This window comes from Tasmannia lanceolata, unplaced genomic scaffold, assembly GCF_043159265.1.
Source record: "Tasmannia lanceolata isolate RefF3 unplaced genomic scaffold, GAP_Taslan_0.1 ptg000018l, whole genome shotgun sequence".
In the NCBI taxonomy this organism is placed as follows: domain Eukaryota; kingdom Viridiplantae; phylum Streptophyta; class Magnoliopsida; order Canellales; family Winteraceae; genus Tasmannia; species Tasmannia lanceolata.
Window position 1 is genome coordinate 14,170,136 of NW_027518695.1, and position 13,601 is coordinate 14,183,736.

The 13,601-nt window shown below is 36.6% G+C and overlaps 1 long non-coding RNA gene across 2 annotated transcripts; it reads right to left on the bottom strand.

The window, feature by feature from the left end:
• Window positions 1–233: 233 nt before the first annotated feature.
• On the bottom strand, window positions 234–12,730 carry LOC143850911 (uncharacterized). Of its 2 annotated transcripts, none has more exons than XR_013236107.1 (4): window positions 12,052–12,730; window positions 976–1,118; window positions 720–881; window positions 234–612 (listed from the first exon to the last, which is right to left on the bottom strand). It is a non-coding gene; the product is annotated as an uncharacterized LOC143850911 (long non-coding RNA). The 2 variants fall into 2 exon arrangements; XR_013236108.1 differs by having other exon boundaries at window positions 12,084–12,729.
• Window positions 12,731–13,601: the final 871 nt, after the last annotated feature.

Sequence of the window (13,601 nt, forward strand, 5' to 3'; positions counted from 1 at the left end):
CCCCTCTCTCACCACCTGGCAAACTAATATTCCCTGAAATAAATTCATGGATGCCAAACATGGACTAAAATTTTCCAACTGACCAAGTTCAGAGGCAAGGATCATCCATTGTGGGGGCCTTTCTCTTTCTCCAGCTCCAATCAAGGACCACATCAAGCTCTAAAGAATATGAGAGAGATTCTACAAAGCTGTAGATATCAGCTATTTTACCATCACCAATTGATAAAGCCAGCTATTTTAAAGACTATAATATTAGTCCCCTGATTCTCCAACAATCAAGTTCCTCACCATCTTGCCATATGGGTCTACTAGGAATTTTTAAATGTTCCTCCTTTTCTAGTGAAAACAAATGCAGTCAAAACCTGCTAAGATCCCTTCACAATTCTGGAGGAAATAGGAAAACAATCTATGGTGGGTATAAAACAATACCCATATATGTTGTCGCAAAATATGTCAAAAAATTCCTCAACAAGAACAACAAATATTCAAGTCCATCCTCGGGGAAAGCCTCAATTAGTAAAAGAAGCCAAGTACTTTACCTCCAACATTCTTTCTCCTGGCCTCCTCATGATCCATGATGCCCGCAGACGTTGTCAATACAATATAGCCAAACTGCATATTTTCAGTATAGAGAAAATCAAATTACTAGGGTTTATGCAAAAGTTCCTAAACTTTAAAGAGCAACCATAATCCTTTTCTTTATTCTGTTTTTAACCAACCTGTCTAGAGGGAAGCAGCCTAGCCGTCCAAGGCTCAATTTCTTTGACGCCAACATCAAAGCGAGGACTAATAACCCCACATTTGTTCAACCTTTCCATTCAATTCCACAACTATTTTACCTGATCTGTGCTCATCAACATACTCAAACGCTCCAATGTAACCTGTGGAATGGTCAATGACGCAAGTTGTAAAGAGGTATGCATGATGGGGCAACGGGCAAAAGAAACAAAGGAGAGAGAGAGTAAAGATGCAAACCGTGCTTTGCATGACGAGAAGAAACTTAATAATCACTTTTGAGGATGGCCTAATCATGACTTGCCGCTTCCCTCGCTTCTCAGCATTGTACATGCTTTTGAGAGCATCATTCAAAACGCTAACTCTCACCATCCTTGCTTATGCTACAAACAGAGACAAAAAAGATGTATAATGCCTCTAGATAACCTGGAGAGAGAGAGAGAGAGAGAGAGACTTCTTACAGTCGCTGATAAATTTTTGGCATATGGCATCCGAACATCAACAAAAAAAAAAACCTGACATTATTCAGAAGCAGAAGGCTAAAACTTTCACAAGTCGCAAATCTGTCCACTTGATGTTGTCAACTCATGTTGGTGCGTTCGTATAAAAAGCAATGACCTCAGTATTGCAACCAAGGTTTTAAATTTCAGTTTCGAAATGCGTTTCAGTACTCACCGAAATCAAAATTTCGTTTGAAATCCCACGAAATAAAAAAAGTAATATTTTATCCTGCCTGAAATTTCGCCCGAAATCAGGGGAATATTAAATAATTAATAAAATATAGTTTTTTACGTGATTTTCCTACAATTTCAGACCGAACCGAAATTTCAGGAAAACGAAATTTCGAAATTAATAAAGTAAATTTTCGGGTTTAGCCAATTTCGATTTCGGTATCGACCGAAACCTGAAATTTCAGATTTCAGTCAAAATTTAAAACCTTGATTGCAACACCGAATCAGTTAGTAGTTCATGATGCTCAACCGGAGATGTATTATCTAAATCTTTTCATTCAAGCATTTTTTTTTTGGGAATTTCAAGTGATTTCATTCTTGAATGACAATTAAGACTAAAGATTAAATCAGGCTCAAGAATATGAGCAAAATATTTGCCAACATATTATTGAATCTATGAAGTGTTATTATGCTTAATCACTCAACTCACCAGCAGATTAGCACAAAGAACCTGCAGATGATAATTGGTAAGAAGATCACGGGATATTATCTGCTACTCTCTTGATCTCGCTTGTATTGCGTCAAAAGATTAGTAGCTGACGAAGGTATACAGAATACCATCGCCGCTCAAACTGAGGAATATCGCAGTGCCTTCGGTCAGTTCGGCATGCCGATGTCAATCCGCAACCAAGCCAAGTTGGGGCAAGGCCAATTGATTCCTTTCCTTTGTTAAGTTTATTTCATTTAAACTTACAACAAGTAAATACTTAACTATTGGTTCTGATACAATTGTATGGTGGAATCAATTCGATAATGACGTCGCAGAAAAACAGAGCTTCGCCACCAAAATTCTAAGTCAATGCACGAATGGATGTGAAAAGAACTGGAGTACTTTCGAACACATCAACTCTGCAAAGGGAAACATGTTGGAGCACCAAAGATTGGATGACCTGGTGTTTGTCTATTACAACCCTAAGTTTCGAGAAAGGTATACTAATAGTAATTAATGTTGTCACCTCTTAGGGCATGTTTGGATGTAAGAAATGTTCTTCCTTGGAAAGTAAAATTTTCCAATAAAGTTTTTTCTACATTTTTATTTTGAAATTTTAAATTCCGTGGTTTCATTCGCATACTTCTATTTTCTGTAATTTTAAATTCTATTTTTTGGTTCATGTCCTTTAACTTTCTGGCATTCTGAATTCTCTATCATTGAATAAGCAAGATATGAGTTTTCTAGAAACAATTCCTTTAAGAACATGGGCACAATTGTCAATAATAAAATTGCCCACTTCAAGATCATATTAATCAAGCTACATATGCTAAAATGTTAAAAGAATATAATCCTAAAAATATAAATATTATGTTCACATAAAATAAAGATTGGCCAATTTTATGTCTAACAACTCAAAATATGTCCCTATAAGATATGCTTGAACTACGTATGCATAAATAAAGCATGTCCAAAATTAAATAAAAACATATCCATCAAAGACCAAATTCTTCGAGTAGGAAGATAAAGCTGCAGCCACTGATTTGCCTTGACATGTCCTTCAAGCGCTAAGAATATGATCACTTGGTTCTCATTCTTGCATAAGAAATCAATTGTCTTCAAGCAAGTATTGTTGTCCATGTATGTGATCTCAATCTCCTCGTAAAAGATCTTAACTTTTCTTTCTTTCTCCGTGATAGCTTTCTTGACAATATCTCGACTTTCTGAGGCCATTGATCTGACTGCATCTACCATTTGAGCCAAATAATCAGAAATATATTGCCTTGACACGTCCTTCAAGCGCTAAGAATATGATCGCTTGGTTCTCATTCTCGCATAAGAAATCAAATGTCTTCAAGCATGTAATGTTGTCGATGTATGTGATCTTAATCTCCTTGTATAAGATCTTATCCATGATAGCTTTCTTGACAGTGTCTCGACTTTCTGAGGCTATTGATCTGACTGCATCTACCAGTTGAGCCAAATAATCAGAAATATTCATAGAGGCATTTTTCTTTTGCTTTCCTATCTGTTTGGACCTTGAAGGTGTCGTAGATCGACATCTACTATGTCGAACCATGCCTAGTTCACATCCGACGCATTTTCAACCTTAACTTCTTCATTCATATACGAACTCTATTGTCTAATCCTGGAGTGTTATCATTAATATCAACTTCAATACCTGTTCCAGCTAGACTTTCATCAGCTTGATCATTAGTACTAGAATAATAGAGAACTTTCCAGAATTGTTTTGGTTCAGGCCCTCAGCATGTGTCTGTTGAGAAAACATGTTATGCACAAAAAAAAACATTTTAAGGAAGTTATAATAAATATAACTAGCTTTTATCGAAGAGAAATATCTTAATAGAATAATCCCACACTCTATCATAAGCTACTACCATCGAAGTAACATCATCCCACCAAAAATCACTTTGATCAAGCAAAGACATCACGATTAGTAATTGTTTTCTCTATGTTTTCAAACAGTCGTTACAATTAGCTTTTGTGATACTAGTTTCAAATTTTGCATTAATCTTTGTGACCTCATACAACTTTTGGTGGCATAAACATACTTGGGAAGAAAGACCGATGATGGTTCAATTGATGCAGTCCAAAAATCCGAAGGTGAATCGTTGCGCAAGAGTGAAGGTAAAAAAGATAAAATAAAGAATAGCGGGGCCCTTCATCACTCTTGTAGGGAATAGAATACTTAGATCACCGACGAAGGGGATACGAATTACTTCGTTCACATCGAGGTCGAGCTTCGTTGGAGCGAAACTGAAAAATACTCAAAAGTTCTCAAAGAACTCAAAATTCTAGAGGCCAATTTTCATTCAATAATTCTTAGAAGTCCATTATAATGCTTTGATAACTTCTATCCATAAGAAAAAGAAACCCTAAAAGCTAACTTAAGACCTAAGAAACTAATCTCAGCCGTACATCTAAAGTAAAATAAATAAAACTTAACATCTTGACTAAAACAACCTTAAAATAGAAATCCCATAATAGACATTTACTATGCCCGTAAATTAGCCATAACTTCCTCAAATCGCATCTAAATTGTGATCGTGGGCTCGCTGGATAGGTAATAAAAAAACTTTTCTAATGATACCAAAATCAAAACCAAAAGGACAAAATTTGATGCTTGAAAAATTAGAGTACAAATACGATGGTGAAAATTAAAGTTTAAGAATAAGAGACTTATTACACACCACATGTTTGTGATGGTTTTTGTCTTCATCATTCTCCACTGGTTCAAGAAAACTCGTCCTCGAGATTTGAAGTATCGAAGAACGTTCATCAACTGAAACTCTCAAGGATAAGACCATGCTTTATAGTCTCCAAGACAAAGAGATGATCTTGAACTGGCTTGAATTCATGAATATCCATTGTATGCTTCAACGTAGAATCTAATAAAAACAAATTAATATAAATTGATGAAAATATAAATGTAATGTTCTTTCATAGACCCATCATTTTAATCTCCATTGGTCCACCAATCAGCTGTCAGATCCAATTCCTTTTGCTTCTTCGTTCATGATACCATGGGTAACATCATTACTGCTTCAAGTGCTTCGTTGATCAATTCGTTACCATAAAAATCCAATGACTTGATATTTGAGCTTTTAGCTATGATTAAATATTCATCATTTGAATATTCATCATATATTAGTGGTGACTCTCAATTTATGATTTCTTTCTCAAAGTAATAATAAAAATAATTTTAATTCTGGTGTCATCTCCCAATCTTGGTGCTCAACAAATCGATCGAAGATACTAGGTAGCCATCGCGAATCCACGCAAATGTCCTACCAGACTTCTTCATCAACCATGGGAAAGAATCAGCTTTGATATCAATTGATGCATGAACAAAAACTAGAAAGGTTCTTCATTGTACAGCAGCGGAGGCAAAAAGATAAAATAAAGAAAGGGTCCCTTCAATCACCGTCTTAGGGAACAGAAAACTTGATCCCGTCAAAGTCGAGTTTCTCACAGTGAAACTGGAAAATACTAAAAAAAACTCAAAGAACTCAAAAGCCAAAAGGCCAATTTTCATTCAACAAGACAAAGAAGCAATTGGCGTTTGGTTTCAGAACTCTCATTGATCCTTGATGTTTGTCGTGAACAGGCGACTACCATGGCTAACAATCGTAAGCGTGGCCAAGGTTGTTTGTATGGAAGCTTCTCATTAAGATCACCAAGTCAATGGAGTCAGAGAATAAAGGAGGCAAGTCTAGCAACTTACGAAACGTGTAAGCGCGTTTCGAAATTCCGAGTCGCGATGATAGTAGTCTCGTTTTAAAGGATGTTAACCATTTTTATCATCGTGCTCCGCAGGGTGAGCCAGGTGAAAGGGAAGTTCGCGATCCTAATCAGCCATACTGTGATATTGATATGTGCTTCAAGTGCTTGGGTTTCGGCCATATTGCGACAGAGTGCCCGACTTAGTCTACGATTTTTTATAAAACCAAGGAAGATAGCAAACCAAGAACCAAAATACCTTCAGCCAACTCCGTCTACGATTTTAGATAAAACCGTAACCAAGAAGAGAAGAAGAAAAGTTGCATTAAATCTCAATCATGAGAATTCTTTTCATTCATTCCATCATAAAGTCCTCTAAAAACGTTTACACATCTTTCATATTAAACATCATCCATTCCATCAAAAAGTCGCCTAAAAGCGTTTACACATCTTTTATATTAAACATAAATCCTCATCCTAGCAGCTTTCTAAAGATAACTATCAAACCTCGAAAATCATTCAAAAAAAACTATCAAACCTCCAAAAAATAGGAAAACCTCTAATAATAGACTCCTCATAAAAGTAAACTTTCCAAATTACTAAAATATAGAAACTACTAATGATATAAAACTCCTAACAATATATATTAGAATCTCAAATCTAATTTGTTGCTAAAGATAAAGGTAACTATTACCAAAAGTTGCCAAAAGATGTGGTTGCATCAAACTCCCCTAGTTGAGAAGGACTCGTCCTCGAGACCGAATGATCATCTCCATCAACCTCGTGGTATGCCTCTAAATTAGATATATTGAAAGTCGTGGAAATTCTCATGTCAGCAAGTAGATCAATCATACAATCACTCTCACCAATACACTTGGGTACACAAAACCGTATGCCAGCTCAGTCTTGCAACTTGTCATATTTGCCCCTTGAGAACTTCTCTTTCTACCTGTTGATCCAAACAATGTCTCTTTCTTTAAATTTAACATGCTTCCAACTCTTATGGGTCAATTCTTTGTGATTGTGATTGCTCTCATCAAGCTTCTTTCAGGCCCGCTCATGCAATTTTTTGATGTATTCAGCCATATCATTAGCATCTCCACTGAAACGATCTGAGACAAGTAATAGAACCAAATCAAATGAGCTATTTGGATTCCGACCGTACACCACTTCAAATGGATTGATGCCAATCGATCGATTCTTTAATTTGTTATCGGCGAACTCAGCATAAGCCAAAACATTACTCCAAGTTCTCTTATTTTCTTTCAATTCCTCCTGAAATTCGATCATAGTTAGAAAGTTACTTCCTTCCTCTTTTAAAGGTTTAGAAATACTTTCCATCTTAGATGGGCCCAAAATCACCTTCACATCATCCTTGACTAACATGTAAGTAGCGCCTCACCAAGATAGTTCCAAGTGATCTCGTCGCCCTCATCTTCTAGTCGTCAAAATATAGTTGTTCATCTAGAACCTTCGATTCGACCAACTCATCAAATTCTTTAACCAAATTTACGTACATTCAATTTGGACACTCTGTCGCAATATGGCCGAAACCCAAGCACTTAAAGCACATAACACTATCACGGTAGGGCTGATTAAGACCCGTCTAATCATAGACTTCCCTTTCACCTAGCTCACCAGGCGGAGCGCGATGATAAAAATGGTTAACATCCTCCGATACGAGACTACTGTCATCGCGACTCAGAGTTTCAAAACGCACTATAAGTTCTGTAAGTTGCTAGACTTGCCTCCTTAATTCTTCGACTTCATTGACCTGGTGATCTTAATGAGGAGCTTACATATGAATATCTTGACCACGCCTACGATTGTCAGCCATGGAAATCGCCTCTTCATGACAAACACCAATGATCATCGAGAGCTCTGTTATCAACCCGCACCAAGGACTTCTTTGTATTATTGAATGAAAATTGGCCTTTTGGCTTTTGAGTTCTTTAAGAATTTTTGGGTATTTTCTGGAATCATAGTGAGAAACTCGACATCGACATGATCAAAGTAAATCTCATCCCCTTTGACGTTGATCGAAGTATTCTATTCCCTACGCCAATGATTTAAGGGCCCATTTTCTTTACCTCTGCAGCTGCGCAATGAAAAACCTTCAGGTTTTTGGTTCATGCATCAGTTAGTATCAGAGCATATTCTTTCTTATGGTTGATGAAGAAGTCTGATAGCAATGTTTGCGGGGATTCGCGATGGCTATAGAGTAGTTTTGATCATTTTAAAGGAGAGTTGTTGAATGTCAAGATTGGGAGGTAACACCAGAAATGAAATTATTTTATTATTACTTCGAGCAAGAAATCATAAATTGGGAGTCACCACTAATATATGATGAATATTCAAATGATAGGTATTTAATCGTTGCTAAAAGTTCAGATAATAAGCCATTAGATTTTGATGGTGACTAAGTGATCAACAAAACACTTCAAGCAGTAATTGATATTCCTCATGGTATCATGAATGAAGAAGTAAAAGAAATTGGATCTAACAACTAATTAGATGGACCAATGGAGATTAGAAAGATAGGTTTATGAAAAAACACTACCTCTATAATTATTAGATCTTACGTTGAACCATACAATGGATATTCATGAATTCAAGCCCGTTCAAGATCATAACAGATCATCCTTTTGTCTTGGAGACCATGAAACATGATTTTATCCTCGAGAGCTTCAGTTGATGAACGTTCTTTGATACTTCAAATCTCGATGATGAGTTCTCTTGAACCGAGAGAACCATCAAGAGCGTGCGGTGTGGAATAAATTTATTCTTCTTAAACTTCTATTTTCACTATCTTATTTGTAGTCTAATTTTCAAGCATCAAATTTTGTTCGTTTGGCTTGATTTTGGTATCATTAGAAATGTTTTTCGATTATCTATCTCATGAGCCCAATATCACAATTTGGATGCGATTTGAGGAAGTTATGGCCGATTTACGGGCATAATCTAGGTCAATTATGGGATTACTATTTTAGGGTTATTTTAGTCAAGCTTTTAGGTTTTATTTATGTTACTTTAGCTGTACGGGTGTGATTAATTGCTTAGGTCTTAAGTTAGCTTTTAGGGTTTCTTTTACTTCTAAATAGAAGTTATCAAAGCATTGTAATAGAATTCTTTGAATTACTAAATGAAAAATTGGCCTTTGGACTTTTGAGTTCTTTAAAAACTTTTGAGCATTTTACAGTTTCGCTCCAACAAAGCTCAACTTCAATGTGAAATAAGTAAATCTCACCTCTTTTGTCGGGGATATAAGTATTTTATTCCCTACGTAGGTGATCAAATGGCCCATTTTATTCTTTATTTTATCTTTTCTCGTCCGCTGCTACGCAACGACTAACCTTCAGGTTTTTGGACTTTGGAATGCATCAGTTGATCTATTGTCAACCTTTCTTCTCAATTTAGTGAGGTCGCGAAGATAATGCAAGATTTGCATGGACGGCACTAGAGACGAAGATTAATGTAAAATCTCAAACTAACATCAAGGATAATTGTAACAATCATTTGAAAACATAGAGAACAATTCCTAATCGTGAAGTCTCTGCTTGACCAAAGCGATGAGATGATGTTACTCCGATGGTAGTAGCTGATGATAGAGGGTTTGATAATAGAGTGTTGGATGATTATATTAAGGTATTTTACTTCGATAAAAGTTAGTAATAATTATTATAACTTCGTTGAAATGATTTTTTGTGCATAACATAACTTGTTTTCTCAACAAGCACATCCTGAGGATGTATTCGAAAGTACTGCAGTTCCGTTCACATCCAGTCACGTTAGAGGTTTGACTAAGAATTCTGGTGGCGAAGCTCTGTATTTCTAGGACGTCATTACCGAACCGATTCCACCATGCAACTGTATATGTAATCACGACTTGTGGCCACAGATTCGTGTGTCGAGTTTCGACACGGATATAAAGTTGTCTGATATGGCAAACCCTAAAAATCTAAAAATGGTGACACAGCCATACAAGTACATGCATATAAAATCACTTATTACTATCATAATTTGCAACAATATAAATGCAGTATTCATTTAACAAACTAATAAATCTAGTTGCTTCTTGAGACATTTCTAGCAGTACATTTAAAAGTGTCAAAAGGAGTGTCGGAATGTGGCGACACGCATGTTGTGTCGTGACACGTGTGTTAGCAAAAATTCAAAGTGTCGGTTAAATCATAGCGCATAGCCCAAAAGAGATCATCCATATTTGCTTGTTGGGACTAACAAATGATTACTTAGGTAGTGACCTCTGTGGCAGTGGAGTATTTGGGTATAGGTTCTCAAACAACTAGTAGAAAATAAATTGCGCATGATCATTGCATAGCTTAAAAGATGATTAGTCATACACTAACATCTGATACTAACACAATATTTAGGTATTATACGTTCCGAGTCACTGTCCAAACAACTTGAAAAACAGAACGTGCATGATCGTTGCTGGGACTAACAGATGATCAATTAGACATCAACCTTTGCTACCTAATAGTAAGTGGGCATTGTAGGTTCTAACCAAGCAACTCGCACAGAAGATTGTGCATGTCAACATAAAGACTAAAGAGATCTATGGAGCACAAAGTCTGAGCTCACTTTTACCGTTATACAATCACCCAGTGAATTCCATCCAAGAGTTGAGATGCATAGCAAATATATCAGGAACAAGATGAATCATTATTTCACCGATGCCCTTATAAGCATATGAATTCTAAACTCGCGTGCTTCCTTATCTCAAATTGATTTATTGGGAATTTGGGAAACAAACAACCTAAAACATCTGAAATAAGGCGGTCAATTTCATCTTGTTAGCTCCTCACCGTTTAAAATAAACATGGATCTCATCAAAAAGTAACTTATCAATCTAATCTGACATATTGCAGCCACAACTCAAATAACTTAATTCACGGTTAGCAACATAACAGAATTGAGCAAACCCATTGCTTATAATCTTCCAATTTCGCTTCATAAACCAGCCCAGTACAAATCAAACACGCTTCCAAACAATATTTTCCCAAGCCACATATAAAAATCACTTCTCATTAAAACAAAATTTTGCAGCGAAAAATAATAGCCATTTCGAATTAATAAATTCTCCTGAAAAGATCGAACTAAAAAAGCCAATCAAATTTGATAACCCAATGAAACTAAACTAAAAATCCCAACCAAGGATCAAGAAAACTCAAATAGTACTGTTAAAAACTCAAAATTGATAACCCAATGAAACTAAAAATCCCAACCAAGGATCAAGAAAACCCAAATAGTACTGTTAAAAGCTCAAAATTGATAACCCAGTGAAAATCAAAATCCCAACCAATGATCAAGAAAACCTAAATAGTACTGTTAAAAACAAGGAACAAATCGAGAGTTGCATGCATCTAGTTGAATCTAAGAAGAATAATAGCAGAGAGATTACCTCGTAGCAGATGTTCGTACCCCTCAGATTACTGAGCTGAGAGTTGAACGAGAGAAAGAGAAAGAGAAAGCTAGGGTTTGGGGGAAATGAGGGTTTTGATTATTTGAGAACCCTTTTGGCTTTAGTTACAACTTACAACAGAACAAATCTGAAATTGCGGAACTACCCCGCCATTGGACGACTCTAGCCCTTGGATTCTTTACTTTGTTAATGAACGGTTGAAAAATGAGAAGACAACATGTCACGTTCAAGAAACAGGGTTCCGATCATTTGATGGCTGAGATTTTTAGGGAGGGACAATCCACAATGTGGATAGATATCAATAAATCAACTGTTGGGATCATTGATCGAGTTGGCCCCAGTTGTACTTTTGCTCAAGGTTGTAAGTTGTAACATGGGTCTGGATTAGACCTGGCAAAAAGTGTCCTGGACCCGCGGGTAGACCAGGCCCGCCAGTAATTTCTGGGTCCGGGTCCAATAGAAGTGAACCATTTAATTTTGACCCGTGCGTCCACCCGGCCCGTCAAAACAGGTCCACCCATAAAAAGGTTTTTTTCTTTTTAAATTGTTTTAAGTCACAAACTATTGACATTTCTCTCTCTTTCTTTGACGAAAGAAAATACTTTATGATTCACAATATGAACAAACATCTAGGAATCTTTCACATAAATAACTCTTTTCTAATTACTTTCTTCTCCAAACATTTGAAACCCCACAAGCAGATCTTACTCTGAAATCTCGTGAACAAAATGCAACAAATATGCCTGAAAATCTCATCAATAAAAGCAACAGCACAAGTTCTAAATTTAATCGATTAATACAACAATCGTGCTCTGAAATTCTATCAGTAGATGTAACAAAGAAAAATAAAATAAAAAAATGAATCAAAGATAAAATTGAACGAAATACTCTGGAATTTCTAAATCTGTCCTTTAATTAAGACAAAAATAAAGAGTTTAGTTAATCAAGAGAAGAATTAAATAGAGACTTACTTCAATTAGAAGATTGCTCGAAGAACACTTACTCTCTTTTTTTCTTCGATCTCCAAATTTCTGTTCGGAAGAGGAGAAACACATGCAAGATCTTGTGTGGAACAATGAAGCCACAAAAGGAAGAGAACTTGCCGGAGATTGACCGAAGTTCGGCCAGATCCACTAGGAGAAGAAGGGAAAATGAACGAACTAGGGTTATATTTTTGGCTAGGAAAACAAAAATTTCAGAGTTTTCAAAACAGATCTGAGAAAGCAAGGTAAAAGAAACATAAATTCGTGTAAGAATTATAGCAAAGAAGAAGAAGATGATAGTTTGAGCATGGCTGGAAAATCGACGGAGCTTTGCCCGGGAAAAATGGAGGAAAATGACTCAGGATTACGGTTTGATGATTTAGGGATTTTTCCTCTTCTCTTTCTCTCTCTGATTTCTTCTTCAAAACCCTCTCTGAAATGGAAAATGGGGAGATCTTGAGGTAAGGGGCAGAAAATGGGGTTTGATTAGGGTTGGAGTCAAGGTAGAAGGGAAAGGAAGATGATGATGGTAGTCATGGTGGCTCAAAGGGTGGCCAAATGGAGAGTAATCGGAGAAGAAGGGAACGAGTGCGCGACCTTTCCCCCTCTCTTTCTCTCTTTTAGATCTGAAAAATTCCTCTTCCCCCCAAACCCTCATTCGATTCCCTGTTTTTTTAACAGGGGAATCATATATTTGACCCCCTCCTTTCCCAAGACAGCCCTTTATAAGCCATATTTGCTATTTTTCTTCCTAAGGCTACCCCTATTCGGATAACTCATCCCTCTCTACTTCTTTTAATTAGGAAAAATGATTCATTCAGCCCCCCTTTTAGTTATCTTGGTACAACCCATCTAATGTATTTACACTCATTTTTACACACAACAAGGGTGGTCCAAGCAACTCCTTCTCTCCTTTTTATTTGACCCAAATATGTTGTTGTCATACCCTTATTTTGTTACTTGCACTCCCATTTTTTCTTTTTCTTAGCTAATCATATAGTATTTGTATTGACACCCTTTTTTGCACTACAACCCTAACTACACTCATCTTATTCTCCATTTCCTGTCCAATTTTTATGAAATTTTGCAGGGTCCTACTTGGGATACTATCCTACCTTTCTGAAATTTTGCAGGGTCCTACTTGGGATACTATCCTACCTTAGAGTAAAACTTGGGACACCAAATCACTTGTTTAATGGAATTTTTAATTAAAATGACGATTTGGGGTTCGGTCAAAATGGGGTGTCTACACTCACACACAGACCTTTCCTTTGTATATTGTGGCTACTCAAATCTAGCATTGTACAAACGGCTTTTGCTCCTTGTCTAGCTTCAGCAGAAGAGTGGTGGTTGCACTCACAAACAGAAGGTTAGGGACACCCGGAGTTGGAACTCCGAAGGAACCCTTCAACACCCAAGTTCGACCGAGGCAACAGAATGAGAACTGAGTACTAGTGGTTTTTGCATCACCTTTGAAATGGAGTATAGGATTCCCCTTTATAGGCAGAGATTCCGAGTTCTAAGGGTGCAATATGTCG